The sequence below is a fragment of the Ceratotherium simum genome, chromosome 9 (genome assembly GCF_057802395.1).
Source record: "Ceratotherium simum simum isolate JZ-2026a chromosome 9, ASM5780239v1, whole genome shotgun sequence".
NCBI classification, from domain to species: Eukaryota; Metazoa; Chordata; class Mammalia; order Perissodactyla; family Rhinocerotidae; genus Ceratotherium; species Ceratotherium simum.
In genome coordinates this window covers 11384475-11409291 of record NC_141908.1, presented here as the reverse complement: position 1 = coordinate 11409291, position 24817 = coordinate 11384475, and the positions used below count along the sequence as shown (strand labels likewise).

The 24817-nt window shown below is 53.1% G+C and overlaps 1 protein-coding gene across 3 annotated transcripts in view; it reads left to right on the top strand.

The window, feature by feature from the left end:
* Positions 1-24817, top strand: part of STEAP3 (STEAP3 metalloreductase) — a 49449-nt gene that overhangs the window by 1112 nt on the left and 23520 nt on the right. Inside the window, exon 1 of one of the 3 annotated variants that reach the window (XM_087435060.1) lies at positions 3966-4114. The exons of the other annotated variants lie outside the window; for them this stretch is intronic. The gene's annotated coding sequence lies outside the window, so the exon portion shown is untranslated. Of the gene's footprint in view, positions 1-3965; positions 4115-24817 lie in introns of those variants that run through there. 3 annotated transcript variants of the gene reach the window in all.

Genomic DNA, 24817 nt, shown 5'->3' with positions numbered 1-24817 from the left:
TAAATGCTCCCCGGAGGTGCTGGGCCAGCTTCCCACATTCCTGTTGGCCGCTGATGGTCTAGTCACAAGCCAAGACACTTGATCTTACACCAAGGTTTATTAAGTACCTACTGTGTGCCAGGGAGCTCCCTTAGAAAAATGGTTGCTCCTGCCCACCCCACTCCCAGTCCTTCATCCTCCCTCCCCTTTTAGCACCTGCCCTTGAACCTTCTCCACACTCGTGTGCTCGCCACAGTTAACTCTCCTGTGGATACGGCTTCTCATTCCACTGAGCTCAGAGAGCTTTTCCACTTGGGAGAGCTCATGTTTCAACAGAGGCCTGGAAGAAGGGCAAGCCGTATGCCAAAGTAGAGTACCAAGCTCTGGGGGGCAGGGAGATTTGGTGGTGATGGTGGCGGGGGGAGTCCCAATGCCCTGTAAACCACAGGTTATAATGGCATACAATATTGGCTCGAAATAAGGTGCCACGTGAAAACAGTCTGTAAGCTTAAATCCCGGGCCCCCAGCACGCTTTTGCCAGCTCGCCTTCCCATTCAGGGCTTCTCCCTGCCAGAGCAATCCCATCGCCCACCGCTGCCTCAGCTCTGGGTGGTCTGACATGGCCTTACCCACTGCGGCACCACGGAGGCAGAGACAATCCCTCCATTTTCCCATATCACCCTCAGAATCCCTACCCCGAATTGCAGCCCCACTCCCTCCCTCACATAAGGGAGCAGCTTTCTGCGCCGAGGCCTGGAGGAGTCTCGCGGCGCCCGGGCGAGTGGAGAGGAGAGCATCGGTGAGGAGCACCCTCCCCAGTCCGCAGTCCCCGCCGCCGTAGCAGGACTAGATCCAGGTGGCCTGGCTCCCAGCCAGGGCTATCGGAGTATATGGGGCATACAGCTTCTCGTGGCCACCTCATTTTAATAGTCAATTAGAGTACTTATTTTGTGAAATGGATGTGCTCTGTCCCAGTCTATAAATGCTGGATCAATCCAAGAGGCTGAATGTGAACAATGTCCCTCCCCTCTCTGGCCCAAGGAGAAGATGACTCTAAATTCCCTCCCTGGACACTCTCGTCCTCTTAGCCAGAGGGGTAGCCTTGTCCTCAGGGAAAAGGGCAATCTCAGGAGACTGACACCCAGGGGCTCCGTAAAGAGAATATGTAGCAACTCCAGGTCCAGACATCCCTCAGTGCGTGTACTGAGCACTCCTCTGCACCACCACCACACCAGCTCTGGGGCCGGCAAGGAAGGAGAGCAGAGGAGGGCGGGAGCCATGGGGAGGCTGCCCAGAGATGCTGAGGAGGTGAAGAAGGCTGAAAATGGGAGGGCGTCCATCCAACACTACTGAGCACCGACTGTGTGCCAGGCACTGCTCTAGGCACCGAGGATACAGAGTGGGTGACAGATGGAACTCCCCGTCCTGGGAGAGCTCACACTTCCGTGGGAGCAGACAGTCAATAAACAACAGACAGGAAAAGTATGTTTTATAGCGTGTTAGAGGAAATAAAGGCTATGTTAAAAAAAAAAAAAAGAAACAGGGCAGAGTACATAGATGAGGGATGGGGAATGATGTGGGTGGGCCTCATGGAGACGATGATATTTCAGCAAGGACCTGAAGGAGGAGGGCCATAGGGATGCCTGGGGTCCAGGCAGAGGCAACAGCCAGGGCGGTGGCCTGCCTGAGGACCCTGCCTAATCCACTTGAGGAGAAGGGAGAAGGCCAGCACAGCAGGACTGAGTGAGAGCAGAGAGAGGGGAACCGGAGACGGGGTGGGAGAGCAGGACAGATCACACAAAGGACTTCGCTTTGACTCTGAGAGACCAGGGAGCCAGGGGAGGGTTTTGGCAGAGGAGTAACCAGATCTGATGGTTGTCTGGAAAGGACAGCTCTGATTGCTCTGCCCTTAGCCTGGCCACAGCCACGAGCCTGGCACAGAGGAGGTGCCCGAACAATGTCAGTGCATCGTCCTCCCTCCTGGATCAGCAGACGGCTCATCTGCTTCCTGGAGTTTGGCCCCAAACATATTCAGGAAACATTTATAGAGCTCTTACCCCACCAGACCCTCTGCCAGGTGAGACAAGCCTACACTCAAGACATTCCCGTTCCAGGGGGAGACAGACAGCAAAGCACCAAAGGCCAGCTGCGTGGCTGGTGCTCTGTCCTCCAAGGTTCTAGGGTCTCAGCCGGCGTTCGCCTCCCTCCCTCCCCTGCCTTTCAGGTCGCTCCATGTTCTCCTGCAGTTCACGCTCCTCTGAGGACATTCCTCTGTAGACCTCTGCCAGTCCAGCCTTCAGCTCACTCTCTCTCTCTCTCTCCAACTCATGGGGAGCCCCACCCAGAGGCCCACCAGGGCTCTTTGGAAGGATGCTAGACAGATCCAGGGGTCCTTCCCAGAATGCTGGCAGACCTCTCAGCACTTCCATTTCTCCAGCTCCATCTCCTTGTGCCTCCCATTGGGGCTGCAGGAAGGATGCTCAGAGGTCCCCATCAGCCAGAGCAGACATTTAAAGAGCACCTATTGTCTGCAGAGCACCATGCAGGTTTGGAACACACTGCAGAGGTAACTCACCATTCCAGGGCTGGGAACAAGCCTCAGGCACCTGTGTCCTTGCACTTGGACCATTGCATGGCATGGCAGGACTCCCTGAGTGTTGAATGGTTGAGGGATCTATGAGAACTGCCACAGGAGTTCAGAGAGGGCATTGTCCTAGGGCAGGGTGGGTCTGGAGAAGATTTGGGCCTTGGGTCCTGGCAGAGCAGAGAGCTGGGGAGGAAAGATATTTTAGGCAGGAGGAGATCTATGGAGGGGAGAAAGCACACAGTATTCACAGTGGGTTTTGGCAGGGTGGGAGCGGGGGCGGGTGGGGGGGCCCTGACAGCAGCATTCCCACCATGGGGAGGTCGTAAATCTGCCTCTTCACCCTCACTGTGCTCTTTGGGGTCCAGTCCTGGGGCCACTCCAGAGGCCCCACCCCCCTGCCTCTGCCTCAGGGTTCGGATAACCCCTCCCTAGGTCTTATCTCCCCAGCACAGGTTGGCTTCCTGAGCTCCTTATCAGGGGCTGGTGGAATATGCCCCCTAGGAATATTCTAGAAAGAGTCCCAGGGTCAGGTAACCCCCTGTCAGTCTCCCAGAAGATGAGTGACATTGGTGCCCTACTTAATGGTCAGAGTCCCCACATCCTCACCTGCAAAGGGAGGGTAATAAGTGTCAGCAGGATGTGAGGTCGTAGGTGAGAAAGGGCTTCAGAAAAGCACACACACCTCTAGGAAGGTACCCCAAAGATATCCTCGCCCTATACCCACCTCACTGCTGGGCTGGGACGCCATCGGCATGAGGGGTGGGGGGCATCGCGCAGTGCTGGGAGCACCTTCTCGGGGAGCAGGGGGCAATTTGGAGCCCAGGGAATCTAGACAGGGAGGCAAGCTCCAGCATCTCCAGCAGCTCCTGAAGGCCACAGGGCCTCCACCAGCAACCAGGTCTTGAAACCTGAGGACTACTGGGAAGGCTCAAAGGTTTGCCCTCAGGGTGGACAGGGGACAGATGTGCCAGGACCCCAAAGACCTGGACGCAGCCTTGCTGAGGAGGGGCCTCTGCTGCCTGCTTCCATTGCACGAAAGAAGGAAGCCAAATCCAATCTGGCACCCTGGTCTCTCACCATCTGTGCAACCTTGGCCTTCCACTTAACCTCGGTTATAAAGTGCACGTGGATTTGAGGTGTCCCTCAGGTTAAGGGGGGCACGTGGATTTGAGGTGTCCCTCAGGTTAAAGTGTGCAGAACATCCTGGTCTCCAGGCCCTCCGGAGTTCTGCACACTTTAACTGGGGGGGTGGGGGGGGCGCGGATCAGGAAGCTGCGGGGCTGGCTCCCAACCTCTGACCCGGGGCAGAACGTCGCAGGTTGCCGCCTCCGCCGGGGCTGCAGAGCCAGGCAGGAATCGAGGACCTTGCGGTCCCGGGGGAGGTGGCCGAGCCGGATAAGCAGCGGCGGGCTGGCTGGCGGCCACCTCCCCCGCAGGTCCGGCCCCGCGGGCGGGCGGGGCGCAGGGAGAGGAGGAGCCTCGGGGCCGAGCCGCCTTCAGCCACGGACCTTCAGCCGCCGCCGCTCCTCCGAGCGGCTGGCTGGAGAGGTGAGTGACCCCTCCCCCGGGTCGCCGCGGGGCTGTGGGCTGCGCCCTGCCCCGGGACCCAGCCCCGGCGACTGCCCCGTTGCACCTTGCGCCATCGCCGCGCGGAGGCCAGGCGCCGCCACATGTCTGCAGGCGACCCGGACCTCTGGGACTGAGCCACGTGCGCCAGGCGGCCGGGAACCCGGGTCCTGGGTCCCCTACTCCGCGCGCCTTCCTCCCCAAGGGCCGCAGGTCGCGGGCGTCGGCCGGGGTGGGCAGGGCCGGGGGCGCTCTGCGCGGGCGGCGGGACTGGAGGGAGCAGGAGTTCCGACCCCGACTGTGGCCTTGCGCGCCGCTCCCGGCGGACCCCGCCGAGTCTACAGGTCCCACGTGCCCGCAGCTGTGGCCCGCCGGTCTCAGCGCAGGACCGGGAGCAGTGGGCGAGATCTTCCTCGCCAGGCCTCCCAGCCCCTTCGCAACCCGAGCAGGGCAGGCGGCAGGGCGGGGGCGCCCGACCTTGGTCAGGAAGAGGCTGGGCTGACCGGTGCCCGCCTCTCCCGCGGAGCTCTTGCCTGGCCAACATACTCCTGCCCGTTTCCCCGAAATTTAGGGGCAAGCTGCCTAAAGAGATGTGGCTGGAACTTTGGTCACTGTGGGTAGATGAAGGGGAGAGTACTCTGAGCTATGTGGTTTGGGGGCCAGGAGGCTGGATCCCTGGGGAAAAGGCAGGCAGGTCCTGCTGGAGCCCTGGCAGAGGGCATGGAGAGGCCTCCCAGGTGTCCAGGGCCGCTCCTGAGACAAGCTCCGGGAGTGGGGGGTTCTGGAAAAACCCCGAGGGCAGTATTTCTGTCTGTCAGAGTGCAGTGATGATATAATTAATAGCAGACATTCATTGTGCATTTATCTGTGCAGGGCAGCTTGCCTTGCACATAGTATCCCAGTTAATCCTCAGGACGGGAAGGCACCATTATCATCTTCTTGCAGTTGGAGAAACTGAGCCCCAGAGAGTGTGGGTATTTTGCAAGGATACATAGGTAGCAAGTTGCAGAAGTAGGATTTGTACACAGGTTCATCTGACCTGGGAGCCCAGAGAAGCCTACTAGTGGGGGAGACAGACCATGTTCTCAGAGGATTCTAGCAGCCCAGAGAATGCAGTGCTGGGGGCCAGAATGACTATAAAACCAAAGGGTCTCACCACAGGGTGACCCCGCTGCACCAAGCCAGCAGCACCTGGAGGGCCGAGACTGTGTCTTACTCATCTCTATGCCCATCTCTATCCCCAGTGGCCTGCAGAGGGGCCGGCATGGAGCAGGTGCTTAATCAATGTCTAATGGATGAATGGACTTAGTAGGGCAGAGGGCGTCGCTGGGGTAGAGAAGGTTTCCTGAAGGAGACCTTGAGTGGTGGACAGGTGGCCTCAGCGAGGCAACCTGGGAGGAAGGCCTAGGGTTGGCAAGGGGTGACGCTGGCCTCAGACCTGGCAGGGAGCTCCGGCCGGGTCACCTGTTCACTAGAGGGTTGGACAGCCACACCCAAGCCTGAGCTCCCCAGGACCTGGCCTGGTCATGCTAGGCCACAGGTATGCCATCAGCCTAGAGATGCCAAGCAGGTAGATTCCTCTCTCGTTCAGGTGTCCTGTCCTTGCTCCATGGCCCTTCCCTCCTTCAACTTATCAGAGACCAGAGTATTGGGCAGGGCTTCAGGCAGTTAAAAAGTGAAAGTTAATGACTGAAGTCCAAAGCTGCACACCTGAGCAGTGGAGGGGGGAGGCAGTGGACTGACCGCAGGGGAGAGCACCTGGCTTTGGAGTCAGATAGACCCAAGTCTGAGTCGCAGCTCTGTGCCATGTGACCTTGGCTGAGTCCTCAGCTCTCTGAAACTCTTCATCTGTAAAAACTTGCTAAGGGCTCTGCATTGCTGTCCCTATAAAACAGGGACACTGATGCCTGCCTGGGGGCTTCAGTGTGGGAGGTGCCAAGTTTTAGGAGTGCAGTAATATCAGATCCCTCCCCCCTGCCAAGGTTTGAGTGTTAATCAGCTGGGGACCTTCCAGGCCCATTTCTCTTCTAGTCCCAACCCCCTCAGTTCAGTAGAGAAGGTAACTAAGGCCCAGAGGGTGGCCTCCATAGTGCCCTTCTCTGTGACAGAGGCCCAGGCCTCTGGGCTCCCTGCTCAGCGCCCTGGTGGATGCCTCCCAGCCTGGGAGGAGAAGTCTGTGCCTCCTGCCTCATTCCCTGTCCAGCCTGCAAACAAAAACCTCAGCAGGCTGGAGTGATTTTCAGGAAGGTAGGAGTGGGGGAGAGAAGCAGGCTATGCAGTGATGTCCAGGCTCCCGGACCTCTGGCTGAGGCTGGATCCACCCCTGCCTGCCCTCGCCAGCATGCATAGTGGCCAGGTCTTCCTGAGCTGGGCAGCCAAAGCTGAGTAAGTTAAGCACTCCATGAGATTGCTTTCTAGCATCTGGCCCAGGAATGGGCCTGTGGACTTGAAACAAGGAAGTTTGCCAGTTGAAGCAGTTATTAAACCCTAAGGCCAAGCTGGTTCTTTTCCTCCCTCCTGGGCTTGGAGGGCTGTCTGCCTCTTCTTCCACCCCTGTCCTACCCTCACCAACCCAGTCCCAATCCAGGAGGCTGGGATGATGATGGAACTTGGAGATGGGAAGGCAGGGGGGGCGGGGAGCAGGTAGTCTTCAAATGTTCAGCACAGAAATCTCACTTCCTTCTGTTGGCCCAGGTGCAGGGGCCACCTCCCTGTCCAACCTGACCTGCTACCGTTCTCAACCTCTGCGTGTCAGCCCTTCACATCCTTGGCATGACGTGGGCGCCGTGTCCCTCACACCCAAAATGACAGTCCTCATGGTCACTGAACATTCTGCTTCCCACGTGCCAGCCCCTGGGCCAAGCATGCTCCATCTGTGAGCCCCTTTGAACCTCCCAACTCTCTTATGAGGTCAGTAATGTTATTCTCTCAACCATGTAACTTTCCCAGGAACACATGAGATTCCAATCTGTTCTTTCAACCCCAAACTTGAGGCTCCTAACCACCATATATATGCTTGTCCAAATTCCACCTCACTGTTTATTCATTCAGTAAACATTTACCAAGCATTAACTTTGTGCCAGGCTTTCAAGACCTAGCTGAGTCCCACTTCTGGCAGGATGAGTAGTCATTTACCATCCCAAGAAACCCACACCTTCTGCTTCTTTCTTTTTTCTTTTTTTATTGAGATATAATTGACACATAACAGCATATTAGTTTCAGTTGTGCAGCGTAATGATTCCATATATGTATATATTGTGAAATGATCACCACGAAAAGTCTTGTTAACATCCATCACCACACGTAGTTACAAATTTCTTTTCTTGTGATGAGAACTTTTAAGATCTACTCTCTTAACAACTTTCAAATCTACAATATAGTATTATTCTCTGTAATCACCATGCTGTAGATTACATCCCCAGGGCTTATTTATTTTATAACTGGAAGTTTGTAACTTTGATCACCTTCACCCATTTCACCCCCTGGTCTCTGGTAGCCACCAATCTGTTCTCTGTATCTGTGAGTTCAGTTTTTTGGTTTTTTTTTTTTTAGATTCCACATATAAGTGAGATCATACTGTATTTGTCTTTCTGTGTCTGATTTATTTCACTTAGCATAATGCCCTCCATCTATGTTGTCACAAATGGCAGGATTTCCTTCTTTTTTATGGCTGAATAATATTCCCCTTAATATATGTGATATATATATCTCACAGTTTCTTTATACATTCTTCCATCAGTGAACACTTAGGTTGCTTCCATGGCTTGGCTGTTGTAGATAATGCTGCAATGAACATGGGGGTGTAGATATCTTTTTGAGTTAGTGTTTTCATTTCCTTCAGATACATACCCAGAAGTGGAATTGCTGGATCCTATGGTAGTTGTATTTTTAATTTTTTGAGGAACCTCCATACTATTTCCTTCATTTATTTCTGAATGAAGAAATGAGGAAATTCAGCATCCTTGAGGCCCAGGTCCCACAGCTAGTGGAAGCCAGGATTCAAAGCTAAAGACGTTTCCCCCTGGGTTGGAGGTACGGACCACAGTGCCTGCTGTCAGGACGACTGCTGGTGCATCCTAAACTCCTGGATTGCCCTTCCACCCGGGCAGAACGCCTCTCTCCTCCTCCAGCGTGGCTGGCTCTCTGTAAACACTGCTCTGAGTGGACCAGGGTTCAGTTGCTTCAGCCATGTAAGAACACTGTCACTAGAGAATGACCTGATGCTCAGCTCTTCCCAATCAGTCTGTGCTCACAAATCACCGTCGCCACCTGGCAGAACCTGCACCAGGTGAGCACTAATTGTCCTGCAATCAGGCAGTAATTTATTCCTATCTCCCTCTTCCGCTTATGAGAGCCAGGTGAAATCTAAGCAAACAGCACATTTTCAAACCTAGAGCTATCAGACTGGGAGATTAAACTGCAAAAGTTACAGTCCCAAGATGATAAAATCAATCACAGGTAAATGTAAAGGAATTTGGGGACCAGCGAATGGGTCTGCTCAGCTTTCCATGGCAGAGTGGGCCATCTCAGTTCACGTGTGGACAGCAGGTTCCCAGAGCCCGTGTGCTGGGGTCTGTGATGGAATGACCCTTCCCGTTCCTGTAGCAGCCGACGCTCGTGGTGTGGCCAACAGGCTGTGGGGAGGGTAGGCTTGTGATTTCACTGGTGGGCCTGGGAGGGTGACAGCATGCCCTGCAGTCGGGGTGGGGGCTCTCTGGAGGTGAGTCACTCGGGGCACACAGCTGGAGGATGTCGGGGAGCTGCAGGAGGCTGTGATGGGGGCCCTCCAGGTGGAGTCTGCACAAAGACAGGATGACCAAATGCAGGGCCTGCAGTCACCAGAGTGGGCCTTGTAAAATGTGAGGGGCCTGTGCTGAGGCTTTCTGGGTGACCAGCTGGACCTGTATGTGGGTCAGGAGTACATGGGACACAGCGGGGCGGGAGGGTCTGTCACCACTGTCCAGTGAATCAGCCACGACCTGGGTGAGTGGCTGAGCAGTGGTGAGAGGTGAGACCAGACCTTTTGTGGCTAGTCCGTGGAGATGGCTCCAGACGGGCCAGAAATAAGGTGGCGCCTGGACCTAGAAGGGAGGGAAACAAGATGGTGTTGGGCCGAGGAGCCGAGGATTGGGGTGGGAGCTGGAGACTTCCATCCAGAAAGCCCCACCCTCCCAGTGTTCCTGGAGTACAAGGCCGGAAGTGGGAGATGTGGTGGTGCTCTGCTGTTGTGAGTCTGGCACAGCTGCTTTTGTCCTCCATAACCTTTGCTACAATTCTTGAACATTCTGACCTGGCATGGCTGTGTGTGGTGATGGGAGAAGGGGTTCCCAAGATTGGGGGGAGCTCAGGGCACAGCTGAGGGCTCAGTGAGGACCCCAGGGGACAGGGAATCGCAGCTGGCCTGGACCCCTCTGGGAGCCGTTGGAGCCCTGTGCACTCGTACTTGGAGGGTTTGCTTTCCTTTCATAAGGAAGTGTGGTTTCCTGACCGTGCAACTTCTCCAGGGGGATCAGAGACCACCCACGAGCTTTGACAGGAACAGAGAGTACTGCGCCCCCCATCTACTGAATCAGGGGCCCTGGGCCTGGGGCTTCCCAGAAACCTGTGGCCCAACCTACGCCACCATCACCCCCACCGCATCATTTGGTGTTCACTAATGTCTGAAAGTACCGCCTGAGCCCCGTTGGTCCCACAGGCACCCACCAGCCTCACAGCAAGCAGAGCGTGATGTGCGGGGCGTGTGGATGCGCAGGGGTAGGGGGCATGCAGGTCCCCGCCCTCGGTGAGCTTACGGCCTAGTTGGGAAGCCAGTGATGATGCAGAACACCACCAGGCAGCAGAGAGAGGAGAGTCCAGGCTGCTTGTGGTGAGTGGCCCACAGCAGAGCACAGGAAACGTGTAACCAGAGCAGTTCTAAGATGTGGGTTTGGGGGTTTCACGCTCACTATTTTACTTAATCATCAGAACAGAGAAGGAAAGTAACCTGCCCAGGGTCACACTTCTGGTACGGGCTGAACCTGAAGTCACACCCAGCTCTGCTTAACTAGATTCACTGATGACACAGCTGCCTCTGAATTCAGAGCAGGGAGAGATGTTGTGGGGCTGTAGGGCCTGAGAGGTGCCTTAAGTGCCCAGGGGCTCAGGTGGGGGAAGGGGGATTTGGATGGCCGGGAGGATGTCAAGGCGTAAGGTGGAGGTAACAGCATTGGCAGACATGGGGGACATCAGGACTAGAAGGATGGGTAGTGATGATGAACTAAGTAGGGAAAGTCAGTCCAGGCATGCAGGCCTATGCTGAACTCTGGGAGATTCAAGAATACCCCCGCCCACAGGAGGTTTCACTGTAGTATGCGAGACAAGGCATGGGGCCACAGCAGACAGAGAACCATGCGGGCCCTTTTCTGTTGCTGGAAATAATAGAGTAACCTGTGGTGTGTATTCTGGTTATCAAATGCCCAGGGTTACTCAGAGCCACCATTTTCCAAGATCACTAGTTTTCAAACAAGTTGAAAACAATGGAATATACTTGTCCTAAGACTGGACTTAGCATAATTTACCTCAATGATACATAAGCCTCCAAACCTCTGGCCTCCCTCTGGGCTGTCAGTGTGGCCTCCGGGGTGAACTGGAAATGCCGTTGGCACAGGCAGGCACACACTCATCCATGCTTTGCCTTCATGACACTGCTGTCATCTGTCAGTGGGTCCTTCTGTCTGTCTGTCTTTATTCCCATGGGCACTGACTAGCAAGTAAAGACGGCCACGAAGCCTTTGTTGGCACAAAATGCTGAGAGAATTATCACCAAGCTCATGACAGGCACGGTGATTGCAATAAATTACCCCCACAGCAAGTGATAAATAGCCACTTTCTGCAGCCGTTATGTTTGGCTTTGTATCCTGAAAAGTAAACACACCTCTCTGTCTCTGTCTCTCTCTCTCTCTCACACACACCTGTGGTGAGGCAGTCTGCCCTGCACTGGATGACACTTACTCATCTTATGCATCCTGGGTTCTGCTGGCTGTCCTACCTCAGTTCCTGTGGCAAAGAGACTTGAGTCTGAGCCGCTAATGATCCCCAGTGAGGTTTCCTCCCCAAACAGGAAGTATTAAGCCAGCACTGCTCTCACAGTGCACTCTGTAACCAAGCATCAGTCACCGCTCCCGGTCCAGTCCGTGCGGTCAGGAGCTGGAGTGCAGGCAGAGGGGGCGGCAGCCGGGCTGTCTAAGCCCCCGGCAGGTCCTCGCCCTCGGAGGGTCAGCTTGAGTCCTGACTTCAAAACCCAAGTCAGGCTGCCCGCTGGTCGGAGGGAGACCCGAGAGTTTCAGACCCTCGTGCTGGCCAGATGTCCCACCAGCCTGTTGTTGGTAAGTCTGGTGAGGGCACAGATCCACGGTGACATAGGAGTGTGCGGGTCCTTCCCCCCAGCCCCACCACCCCCCGACCTGCTCAAGGGTGCACGGCATCTCGGGGAGTCAGAGGGAGCTGCACAGCCTCGATTCAGGTGCCACTGTTTGGAACTGGCAGCAAAGAGCGCACAATAATGAAGTTCCTGCCAAAATAAAATAGGAAATTTGATCATCTGCACGTTAAGTCAGGCACCTTTCAAAGTAAAGGGTTCAAGGATTTATCACACACAGTGCCTTCAGTTAGTGAGAGCCAAGGCTTCATGGGCTCTGGTGTGTTAAAAAAAAAAAAGATGTTAGTGTTTATGATGCATTTCTGTGGAAGGCAGGCCCATTGGGAATTGTAAATTTTACTTATGGGTAACCATTTCTGGGTTGGTTTATCACAGAACTGTTGCTGTAAGTAAGCAAACTGGATTTTTCTAGAATGATTCGAAAATCTAGATGTTTGTAAAAAGCCCTATAAATTATTCATTCACTTCTATTTTGCAAAGTGGTGTGGTGATAACCCTCTCTTTTCTGTCAGATGAAACTGGCACCTACGTGTATTTGTGTGTGGATCGGCTTGTGTGTGTGTGTGTGTGTGTGCCTGAGCTTTTGTATTCTCTTTTGTAGGAATTCTCGGCCTTCCTTTTAAAAATATAATGATTTTTTTTATGATGTCTAAATAACGATTCCAGGCAGTATTACAAGAAATGTAACAGTAAAATGTTTGTAAGAGGCCATCAGAAAGGGAAAAATGTCCACAGAGAAAATAGAAATGCAGCAATTAAGATGTGTGTGGCTCTAACCCAGCTTTTAAACCCTGTTTTGAGACTAGCATCCTCTATCCTGTCTCCCCTGTGGTCTCTGTGGGGTCTGGGGAGGGAGGACCTGGACTCGTGTGGACCTTCCTTCTTGCCGCCTGGACCCGTCAGCCTGAGAGGGAGGGAGGGAGGTCCTGGGACCTGCACTGCCGTGGTTTGGAATCGAGGATAGAGGGCAGCCCTGGATTTGCAGAAACAGCCTGAGGAGGAGAGGCTGGAAAGTATGAGTTGGTGGCTCAGCAGGGCGGAGGGAAAGCCGAGAGGAAGGGAGCAGACCACCGCAGAGCCTGATGTGGACCAGGTGGCTGTTACTCATGCGCATGGCAACGAGCTGCCCGCCTTCACCCCCCTGGAGGCAGCCTGAGTGCAGGGACTGGATGGGACTAGGGCAGGAGCCACCTTTGGGGCCTGGAGGAAGTCCTGACTGGGCCTCAGTTTTCTCATCTACAAAATGGAAGTAATGATAGCCTTCCACATGTTCAACCCGAATGTACAAGTCCACGATCAGGGTCTCTCCCCAGTGTGAGTCTGGCCTCGCCTCACAGTACCTTCCCTTCATTTGACTCCTGATTATTGTAGACGTGCCACGTGCCAGACACTTGCTGGGTGTGGGGATGAGACTTCCTAGCTGAAAGGGTGGGCCTCACAGCCCCGGAGATGCCCAGGATTTCGACATGAAGTGGCTTCAGGGACAGTCAGAGGAGGGAAGGGGGAACTAGGGAACTTCCCTGAGAGCTGCTTCTATTTGCATAGCAAGTAGCCAGCTTTTTACTGAGTTGATTTCAGATCCATAAAATGGAAAGATTGTACAGAAGCTGTTATTCATTTTACCTGATGGGGAAATGTGAATTATTCATATCAAAGAGTATTAGTATTGATATTAACATTAGCACACGAGGAAGGGTGATGGAGATTATGGGGGGCTAGGCACCCCACCACCACCCACCCCTTGAACCTCTAAGGGAAAAGACCTACCATTGTATGCTGGTTCCACCCCGTTACCTGTGCTACAGAGAGCCAAGGGGACCGGAGAAGGGAGGATTAATCCTGCCTCAAAGAGGAGGTAGGGTGAGGGCTTCACAGAGGAGGTGGCCTTTCTGCTGGACCTTGAATTTCATCATTTGGAGGGAAGGGACTTTCCAGGCAAAAAGATTAAATCTATGACCTGAGCAGAAAAAAGCATGAGGTCGGGTGGGATGACCAGACATGAGCCCATAGACCGGGCAGGCCTCGGCTAAGAAAAGCCAAGGAAAGGAAAAGGCCATCTGCTAGTGGCCACAGCTGGGCGTTGCCTGCCGATGGACACCCCTGCCTAATGGAGAGAGGGCAGACCACTCCCACGGGCCCTGAAGCCACTGACCCAGCATCCCTGAAGCCTCCTTCCATGGGCACCCACATGCCAGGCTGCACCCTGATGGGCCTGAGATGTGGTGTTTGATTTTCCATTTTGGCCAGAGCTGCATGAGTCTATTTGTGTTTTTATTTGCAGTGTTTAAACACATCTGTGCATTAGTCTTCTGTGTTATTGAGTTTCTGAAATAGTGAAATGCCTGGCCAGGTCTAACACTATGTTCAGGCTGTAGGGATGAGAAACTCGGGGTGTTATTTAATCACCACCGGGTACAGGAGGGCCCAGCTAGGTACTGGGGGGAACAGCCAGAATTCACAAGCATACTTTGCCTTCAGGCACAGAATCTAGCAGTTAAGTCATTCAAGCCACAGACATTAATTGAGCACCTACTTGGTGCCAGGCCCCAGGCCAGGTGCTAGAGACACAGAAATGGGTAGGAAGTGGCCCCTAGTCTGGTGGAGTGAGAGACATGCGAACCATTGTGTGCAGTCAATGGTAACGTGACAGAAGTGCTGAATGAGTCTCTCTGTCCTTAAGGGCCTGGGAGGAAGCCAGGAGGTCTCCCAGGGCTGCCTGGACCAGCCTTTTAAGCTCTCGGGGACTCTTGAAAAAGTCAGAGGTCTGCATGGAGCTGGCCCCTGGCGGGTGGTTGGGAAGTAACTGCATCACCCTCCCCACACAGAGCAGTTGGAGAGTGGAGGCTGACATCCGGTGTACCCGGGAGTCCAGAGGAAGAGGCTGCCGAGAGTCAGGGGAAGTCCCCTCAGAGCCTTCTTGGAAAAGGTGGCCCATCAGCTGGGCCAAGCAGGGGAAGCATGCGTCCTCAGGAGGCCCAGGAATGGGCCCACGTGAGGCAGGCTGAGCTTGGCAGCAGCCCCTGGAGCTGCCTCTGTGTGTCTTGGCTGCCTCTGCCCGTTTCTCTGCCTCCATGCCTCCCCTGCCCGGGAGTAGAAGGTCTGATCCCTGATTCTGCAGACCTACACCGTGGCAGGAGGAGGGGGTGGGGGGCAGTCACAGCCCACAAGACCCATCTGGCCCCAGGTTTGCAGCTCCAAGTGTCCCTGGAAAGCAAGAAGCCACCCACCCCCAGGTGCTGAGGCTGCAGATTCAGCTGCCGCCGCCTGACAGCCTCCAGCCCGGCTGGATTAACCGGCCCACAGGGAGCTGGCTGCCAGACATGCCAGCGCCCTGACCTCGCTGGGCAGAGATAAGCCACTCCCCGCTGGCTCCCACAGCGCCTGGGTATGCCCTCATTCAAGCACTTTTCTCCTTGCCACAGGGTGTAGCCAGCCTTTCCCCTAAGAGCCCCAAGAGCCACCTGCCAGAATAACTACTTTGTACACAGTAGGTATTCAGGAAATAACGAATGAGGAGATTTTTCAGATGAGGATTGGCAGGACCAACTATTGTGTAAAACTGCGCAGGCTGTGCCCTGTACAACTCCAAAGGGTACTGTTCGCATGGATCACAATATAAATGGTGCCCTGGGGATGTGCAGAGGGGGGACTCTGGGGCGTGAGCATCCTCCCTGCTTCGAACGCCTGGCCTTGGTGCTGACCACTGGGCCTTCCTCCTCTCCCCTCCCCCCCAGCACTGACCACTTCAGGCAGTGGGTAATGATGAACTGTTCCAGTGAGCAGTTCTTCCAGGCCCGGCTGTCCATTTGTGGTAGTGAAAGAGAGTTCTGGACGTGGAGTCAGGCCGTCTGAATTCTTGGTCATCCAGGACACGTCCTCTGGTAAGATCTCCCCAGTTGGGGTGTTGGGGGCTTCTGGGCGCCCAGGATCTGTGTGGTCTCCTGGTACTACTCCTGTCTTCTCCATCAGCCCACACTGGGCCTGGTGACCTACGAGTGGGTGGGGAGGGGTCCGTGGGAGCGGTCACTGTGGAGTTTGCCTCCTGGGCTCAGTGAACAATGCCGCCATGGCCTTGACCGCCTTCTCCTCACCAGAAAGAGCCGGCTCTGGGAGGCCAAGGGCTATGCAGGGATGGGGCACGTGTACCTGACCCTCAAGACAGAGAGCAGCATAGAGAGGGAGAATGGATACCCGGGGTCCCGGGGTCAGGGAGAGCTTTATGGAGGAGGCAGGCCAAGAGCTGGGCCCGACTGTAAGGACCCAGGAAACAAGTCGAATCCGGAGTGCTTCTTACATGCAAGTGATTCGTTAATTCATTCACCCTTCGCACAGACCTTTACTGAGCATCTGCTGCAGTGGTTTTCAAAGTGTGGTCCTGGGCCCAGCAGCATCAGAAAGTCTGGGGCTGGAGCCCAGCAATACGTCTTAACAAGCCCTCCAGGTGACTCCAGTGCAGCCCTGGTTTGACCTACTATGTGCCGGCACTGGGCTCAGTGCTGGGGTTGCAAGAGTGAGTTTGACTCAGTTCCTGCCCTTGAGGAACTTGGAGCCTGGGGAGGAGACAGACAGGAAAGAGAAATACTGTCAGTGGGAGAGGGGCGTCTCTCGAGGGGTGTGGGGGCAGAGAGGCAGCTGGTGTGGGTTTGACCCAGGAGCTGGGGATCCTGGTGAGGAAGGGTGGCCTGGGGACCCCAACGGCACGAGGACCGTCCCTAGCAGGGAGCTGGATCTTGGGGCTAGCAGCCCCTAGAGGGCTCAGGAGTCCACTGTCCAGTCCCAAACCACCCTGGTGCCCAAGCCCTCGCCACCAGCCTATCCCTACTCCCTTTCTGTTCCACTGTGAGTCCCAAAGGGCAGCAAGTCTTTTCCTCCAGCTGTCTTGGTGGGGAATGTGTGCGTACCTCCAGGCCATTATCCCAGAGCACATGGACAGTTTAGAAAATTTCAGAGTAAATTTTTCCATTCAGCAGAGAGCACGGTGTATTGATCTAGGTGCATCTATTTCTGCTTTACACAAACAGAAGATTTACAAAAATCCTAGAGGGAGGCAAACAAAATGAAAAATGGGTGAATTTGACAGGCTCAGACAGTGGCAATTTACTTATCTCATTAAAGTAAGTAACTAGCACTCATTAAAGTAAGTAACTAGCACTCATTAAAGTAAGTAATATCACTCCATTGTACAGATGAGGAACCTGAGGCTCAGAAAGGTAAAGTGACTCGCTGAGGCCACCCAGCTAATGAGTTCTGGGCCTGAAATGTGCCCCCAGCTGCCTCCAAGCCTGGACTCTTGCTGGTACCCTGCAGTTTATTGAGGCGACGGATCCTGAGTAACTCCAGAGCATCCAGATGTTTTCCTGGGGAAGCAGGCTTGGCTGGGCAAGCTCCCAGTGACCAGTGGGCTCTTAGGGGCTGATCCTCTGCCTAATTAAGGAGGAGCTGAGTTTGGTGGGAAAGGGGAATGAATCGGACCGGATGCCAGCAGATTTGCAGCTGTGTGCTGGCTCCCAGCCACATGTCCTTATATAAACCCTCAGCCATTTGGGCGAGTAGCAGATGCTGCCTCCCGCCCCCTCTCACCAGAACACATCTGCCTTGTTCATGGACCCACCTCGGGAGCTGGTGGGGTGGGCTTCAGACTTTGGCACCCTCTCCTGCATGCCAGCCCACGTGGCCCTGGAATGGGGGACGGCTTGCATGGGCTGGAGTACGGAGAAGCAGTTATGTGAGCGAAAGCTACAGGGCTCCTGGCGAAGCCAGGAGGACTGTTTAGCCCACGGTACCATCTCCCCTGCAACAAGTTAGTGTTGATAACATAAGCCTCACTTATCCACAGGTCATGGGCCTTAGAAACCTCAAGTATGTGGAAAACAACTAGAAAATAACTTTGGAAAGTTACAGAACCACCAATAGTGATGTCACACGATCCATGCATTAAGCTCATGAAGACACCTTAAGCTCTCACCCAAAGCACGTTTACTCTTAGTTTGCAAACATTAATAACAGGCTGTGGGATCTCAGTTTCCTTTTTTTATAACAACTTTATTTAGCTGTAATTCACATACCATATAATTCACCCATTTAAAGTATACAATCCCACAGTTATTAGTATATTCACAGAGTTGTACAACCATCACTGCAATCACTTTTAGAACATTTTCATCACTCCCAAAAGAAACCCTGTACCAATGAGCAGTCACTCCCTATTTTCCCTGAATCCTCCCCACCCAGTCCCTGGCACCACTAATCTACTTTCTGTCTCTATGGATTTGCCTATTCTAGGCACTTCCTATAAATGGAATCATACAATATGTGGCCTTTGGCGACTGGCTTTCCTGCGTTTAACATAATGATTTCAAGGTTCATCCATGTTTTAGCATGTATCAGTACTTCACTCCTCTTTATTGGTGAATATTGTTCCATTTTATGGATAGAACTCATTTTGTTTATCCATTCATCAGTTGATGGACATTGGGTTGTTACCACTTTTTGGGTATTATGAATAATGCTACTAGGAATATCGGTGTACACATTTTTGTGTGGACATATGTTTTCATTTCTCTTGGGTTTATACCTAGGAGTGGAGTTGCTGGTTCATATGGAAACTCTACGTTTAACCTTTTGAGGAACTGCCAGACTGTTTTCCAGAGTAGCTGTGCCATTTTACATCCCCCCTAGCTGTGGATGAGCGTTCTGATTTCTCTACATCCTCACCAACACTTGTTATCTGTCTTTTTCGATGAAGCCATCCTAGTGGGTGTAAAGTGGTATCTCATGGTTTTAATTTACATTTCCCCGGGGGCTAATGATGTTGAGCATCTTTTTGTGTACTTATCGACAATTAGTATATCTTCTTTGGAGAAATGTCTACTCAAATCCTTTGCCCATTTTCACGTAGGTTGTCTTTTTAATATTGAGTTGTAAGAGTTCTTTATATATTTAGAAACAAGTCCCTTATCAGATATATGATTTACAATAGTTTTCTCCCATTCTGTGGGTTCTCTTTTTACTTTCTGCATGGTGTGTTGTCCGTATTTCTTGTCCACAGCAAATTAGCAGGACCTGGGGGGGCTTTAATGGGCAAACAGGCAGACAGACAGTTGTGATAAATGTCCTGACAATGACAGAGGATCTAAACCTATAAAACGGTTTTATAAAAACAGACGATGAGACCCAAGATCATCGCCTCTTGCAGCTCGGGGTGATGCCTGCGTTCTGGGTGAGGATCTGACTGCCTTCTCTTGAAATATGCACTGCATGTGGGGAGGATTTCTGCCCCCAAAGGATACATGGAGTAAGTTTTGAAGCTGTGAGCTCCCGTGACGTGCACCTTCAGTCAGAAAGATGCACTGAACCTTTCCAATGTGCCAGGCTCAGTGCTGGGTGCTAGTTACAGCCGGGGAGCAAAACACGGCCATCTCTGCCCCCTAAAGCTGACAGGAGGGTGGGGATGAGCAATGAGAACAGGGGCCGCCAGGCAAGGACTCCCAGGGAAGTCCCCAACCACAGAGCAATGCCCGGGAGTGGACGGTCCTCACCTCCCCCCTGCGCATTGCGGGAAGCTGAGCGGCTGGTGTATTCTCACTTCACAATGAGCAAACCGAGGCCAGAGAGAGGACGTGACTCATCCAGTGTCTCCCAGGAGGAAATCATCAGGACAAAACCCAGAGTTTTAGCCTCTCAGATCTGTATTCTTTTTGTCTCGACACTTCACAAGCTTTTGTGTTTTCATTTATGGCTTGGTAAGACCCTGGTGCTGCTGTGGGCACACACCAGTTTGCCCCAGGAACGTGGGCTGTTGGCAGGTCCCTGCACACTGCTGTTTCTGGTCCCCAGGCCTTTGCTCACTCAGGCCCCTCTTTCTGGAATGCTTTTCCTGGCTCATTCTCAGATCCTTCAAGGCTCAGCTCAGGCCACCTCCTCCAGGAAGCCGCCCAGCTCCCCCATCTCAAGTCAGTGTCCTCTTCTCAGAAGACCTCGTTTAGTTTCATCTTGTGCCTGCCACTCGCTTTGGGCACAGGTCTCCAGGATGGGTATGAACCTCCCCAGGGATTATAAAGGATCATTCCCTGGGGGTAGGAAGAAAACTTAAGAGCTTCCATTTGTATTTAAGTTTTAGCCTCATCCCTTTATATTTGTTTATATATGATTTATTCTGTATATAACATTACAGTGCACAAATTACAATGTTTTAAATATATTTTACTTATAAGTAGTATAGCAGTAATAGGAATATGTCCCCCCAAATTCAATTTTACTGCCCAGATAAAATGTAAAAATAGTTTGAAGATAACCATGGGCCGCCTGAGGACTGGGCCAGATTCCTCTCTCAGTCCCCGAGGGGAGCCGGGGCTGGACACGTTAGCTCAGTCGGCCTCTGTGGGGAGGGGGTGGAGGGCACCCCAGCTGGCCTGCAGGCCACCTCTCCTCCATCCAGCTGCTGGGTGCCACAGCCAGCCACCCCCTGCCCGCATCCACATCTGACCCCATGGTGACCCCTCCGTGGCCACACCTGCCCCAGCCACTTGAGGCTGAAGCCACTTGAGTCTGCTGCCCGCACAGGAGAGGCTGCAGGGCTGTCCATGTGACTGCCCAGCATTAGTGTCCTGCCCAAGAGCAGGCAGGAGCTGGCAGCCACGTGGGCCAGGCGTGGCTCCCAGCCACAAACATAGCCCATGTCATGGCCCTGCTGGGAAGTGGGAGGGGCTGGATGAGCCTGGGCTGAGACCCAGAGGGGACTGGGACCTGTGGTTTGTGCCAGTTCCTGCACACCCAGGCCTCAATGCTGTTTTGTCTGCAGCTTAGGGGCCTGGTGGGGGGTGGTTGGGCAGGTCTGTGTGCAGGCTGCAGGCCCCAGTCCCTGCACCTAGCTGCAATTTGATCCCTTCCCTCCTCCCTCCCCCAGATCTGTAAATAGAACAACCAGGGAGTCAGAGCCCAGACAGGATTAGTCACTTTCTCACCTTCAGGCCTAATAGGCCGGCAACAGGGGCTCCGCTGGACCTCTGGGGCCCCCAGGATGTGTCCCACTCGGTCTACCTCCACCGGCCTTCACTCCAGCAGCAGGGCTGTGCTGGGCACTGGGAGGTCAGAAGAACTTTGAGAGGTGACCATGACCCATGAAGCACTTCAGAGACTAGTACACATACACACACACACACACCACGGCCCATGAAGCATTTCAGAGAATAGTCCACATATACACGTGCACGCATGCATGCACACACACGCACACATACTCACAAGCACCAGTCAGAAAAGATGGCTCTGAGCTCTTGCACTGTTAACTCATTTCATCCTCACAACCACCCTTGGAGAAAGGTACAGTCAGCTTCCCCCATTTTAAAGGTGAGGGGACTAAGGCACAAACACCCAGTTAGTGCCTGTGACTTGATGCCAGCACCAGGCCCAGGTGGTTCTGTCCCTGCGTCAGAGCTGTACAGGAAGGAGCCGCCCCGGGGGGTGGGAGGCCCCACAAGGAGGCATTACAACCTGGCCTTTTCCTGTCCCAAGGAGGGAATTTTGGTGGCAAGAAGTACTGTAGAGGTGCTTTATGTTTAGTTTCCATTCATCCCGCGGCTGAAAGCAGGGCTCCTTAGGACCCTAAGTCTGGGACTTTTAATAGATCCCTGGACTGCCGGGGCTGGGAGGGGCTCGGAGATGATCTGGTGCAGCGGCATGTTAGAGAAGCCATCCAGAGGGGCTCAGTGTTGCTTTGATGTCCCAGGGCCAGTTTGGAACAAAGCTGGGACCAGCCCTAGGTCCGCCAGTGCCTGCCCATGCCTTCCCTTTGCCTCAGCTGCCTCTGTCTCAGCTCCCCGAAAGGAAGCAAGTACCGAGTCGGGTTCTGAGCATTTAGCCTCGAGAGCCAGCCCCAGATAATTCCTTTCCACTTCCTGATGCTAAGTCTGGGGATAGACCTGGACAGGATTCAAAGTCTTGGTCTCACTGATTTTTTCTCTTTGGTTGGTTCAGTTTTGCTGTGAAGTTGTAAACCATTTGGGGTTCTTCAAGGACCGGCAGATGCCATGTGTGCCCTGAAGCCCTCCCTGTTCCCTGCTTTGGAAGAGATGTCTGCCTCCTGCACAAGAACCCCGGCATGCCCAGGCCACTCCTGGACCCCCTCCCTTGCTACCCTGTGTCCAGTCGTGGGTAGACACGTCTTATCTAACACACCACCCAACATACACACATACATACACACACCTGATTGTAAACCATCCAAGAGTGGGGACACATCTTCATCTTTATACTCTTAAGAGTGTTCAGCACATGGTAATTACTCGGGAGATGGGAGGGAGAGAGGAGAGAGAGCAAAGACAGAGGAGAGGCGTCTGTCCAGGAGGGGCTCTTCCAAATTGCTAGCAAATGTGGAGAAGATCTGGCGGCCTCAGTGTGGCTACTCTCCCTCCCCATAGGGCAAAACCCACCCCAGGGCTGGTTTCTCCAGGTGGCTGAGGCGGCGCCTGGGAAAGGCCCAGTGTATCTCCCCTAGCCTTGACTGACCACAGGGAACGCGGGGGTCCTGGGGGGTGGGGAGGATTTACTTTCACCTTGGCCCAAGTCCCCGATGCTGGCCTGGCAGCTGAGGCCGCCTGTAGAGCCCTGTCGTGACCCGCCCCTCTTGCCCAGGGCTGAGGAGGGACTGGCAGAGTCTTCTGCATCCTTCCTCCGCCTCGTCCACACTGCTGGTACAGTGCTGGCAACCAGCATTTGCTCAATAATCACTGACCCGCATCTGCCGAGTGCCTATGATGTGCCGAGTGAGCGCTGTTCTAAGTGCTTTACACACATTGACATTTATTCCTGCAACCTCCCCATGAGAAAGGTACTATGATTGTCTCTTGGGGAAACTGAGGCACTGACAGGCCCAAGGTCACAGCTAGCAAGAGCCGGGGTCAGAATTAGAACCCAGGCAGTCTGGCTCTAGAGCCTGGCTCTTGCCCGGGCAGCCATAAGTTGGGTGCCTGGGGAGGCCCTCCTCGCCCATGGACACAGGACTCCGAGCCCAGCTCTGGGGATCAACAGGAGGCCTGTTTGCATCTACAAAGGGCAGCTCATCACCACTTGGAAAAACATCCCTGCCCCCAGAACCAGCCAGAAAACACCCTCTCTCATTTTGCAGGGCAGGGCTGTCCCCTTGAGAGCTCACAGTCAGGTCTGGCGTGAGCAGGGTGGGGCGTCCGGCTGATGCTTGATGTCTGTGTGGGCATGGCCCCTCCATTTGTGGGTGCCCACAAAGATGACCCGAAGGGGCTTGGCTCAGCTGGTCCCTGGTATCCTGTGAGAGAGACAGGGTGATGCTTCAAAACCACTTCAGAGGAGCGAGAGGCTAAGGGAGTTGCCTTCACTTGGCAGAGGCAGGACAGCGACGCATGTCCCTGATTCTCGGAATGGACAGTCAGTGTGTCCCTTTCCATGCTGACTCCCTCTTCTCAGCCAGTGTGGTCCCAGCTCTGCCACTCACTGGGGTGTCTCTGCACAGGTCACCGTCCTCTGTCTGGGCAATAAGACTCTTGGTGAAGCTCAGACTGCAGAGGCCAACAGACCTGCATCCCGTTCTTCCCTCCCAGGCTTACCCTCTGTGCCACCTGGAGCAAGTTCCTCAACCTCTCTGAGCCCCAGTTGCCTCCTCTTTAAGTTGAGGATAGTAATGGCACCTACTTCATGAGGTTCTGTGAGGACTAAATGACCATCACCCGTGGAAAGGCGTGAGAGCAGTATCTGGCACACAGTAGGCATCTCATAAATAGAGATGGTCACAGTTTTCAGAGCCTTTGAAGATTGCATTGTTGGTCATCTCAGAGCAGAGATTGTGACCCCCATTTACAAAGGTGGAAGCTGGGGCCCAGAGAGGCACAGGGGCTTGTCCAAGGACACACAGCCGATCCATGGCAGAGCCAGGCCCCCGCCTCCTGGGTCCGCTGCTCCCCCTTGCATTAGACCCTGGACCCTCCCCCCCCTCACCTGGTGTTGAGTTGGTCCCCCTGTGGAAAGTGGGAAGAGGGTATTAAAAGCCATCCCTGCTGCTCCACTGGTGGGGCGGGGGTTCTTAACCCTTCGATGCCCAGGACCCCTGTGGACCCATAGTCTGGCTCAGAATAATGCTCTTCATGCATAAAATGAAACAACATAGGGTTATGTAGGAAATCAATTATAGTGAAACACAGTTCTAAAATATTTTTTTAAAAAACCAAGATGTGCTATAGTAATATGCATGCTTCTTTATTAGTCCATTAAGTAACAAGATCAAGTGGCAGTCTAATATCTACTATAATTTTATCTTTTAATTTTCCTCCACCTTTATTGAAATATGATTGACAAATGAAATTGTATATATTTAAGGTGTACAGGTGATGTTTTGATATACATATACGTTGTGAAATGATTACCACAATCAAGCTAATTAACATATCCATCACCTCACAGTTACCATTTTTGCATGTGTGGTGAGAACACTTGAGATTACTCTCTTAGCAAATTTCAAGTATATAAAACAGTATTATTAACTACAGTCACCATGCTGTACATTAGCTCTCCCAAACTTATTCATCTTATAAGTGCAAGCTTGTACCCTTTGACCAACATCTCCCTATTTCCCCACCTCCCCCTGGCAACCATTCTACTCTCTGCTTCTAAGTCTGACTTTTTAGATTCTACATATAAGTGAGATCATGCAGTATTTGTCTGTGTTTGGCTTATTTCACTTTAGCATAATGTCCTCCAGGTTCATCCATGTTGACACAAATGTCAGGATTTCCTTCTTTTTTAGGTTAAATAATATTCCATTGTGTGTGTGTGTGTGTATACACATATATATACACCACAGTTTCTCTATCCATTCATCTGTCAACGGATACTTAGGTTGTTTCCATATCTTGTCTACTGTGAATAATGCTGAAATAAACATGGGGTGCAGATATCTCTTCAAGATAGTGATTTTATTTCCTTTGGATACATACCCAGAAGAGGGCTTGCTGGATCATATGGTAGTTCTATTTTTAATATTTTGAGAAGCCTCCTTACTGTTTTCCATAATAGCTGTACCAATTTACAGTCCCACCAACAGTGTATGAGGGTTCCCTTTTTTCCACATCTTCACCAACACTTAGAATCTTCTGACTTTTTGATAATAGTTATCCTAACATGTGTGAGGTGATATGTCATGGTGGTTTTGATTTGCATTTCCCTAATGATTAGTGATGTTGAACATCTTTTCATGTGCCTGTAGGCCATTTGTATGTCTTATTTGGAAAAATGTCTATTCA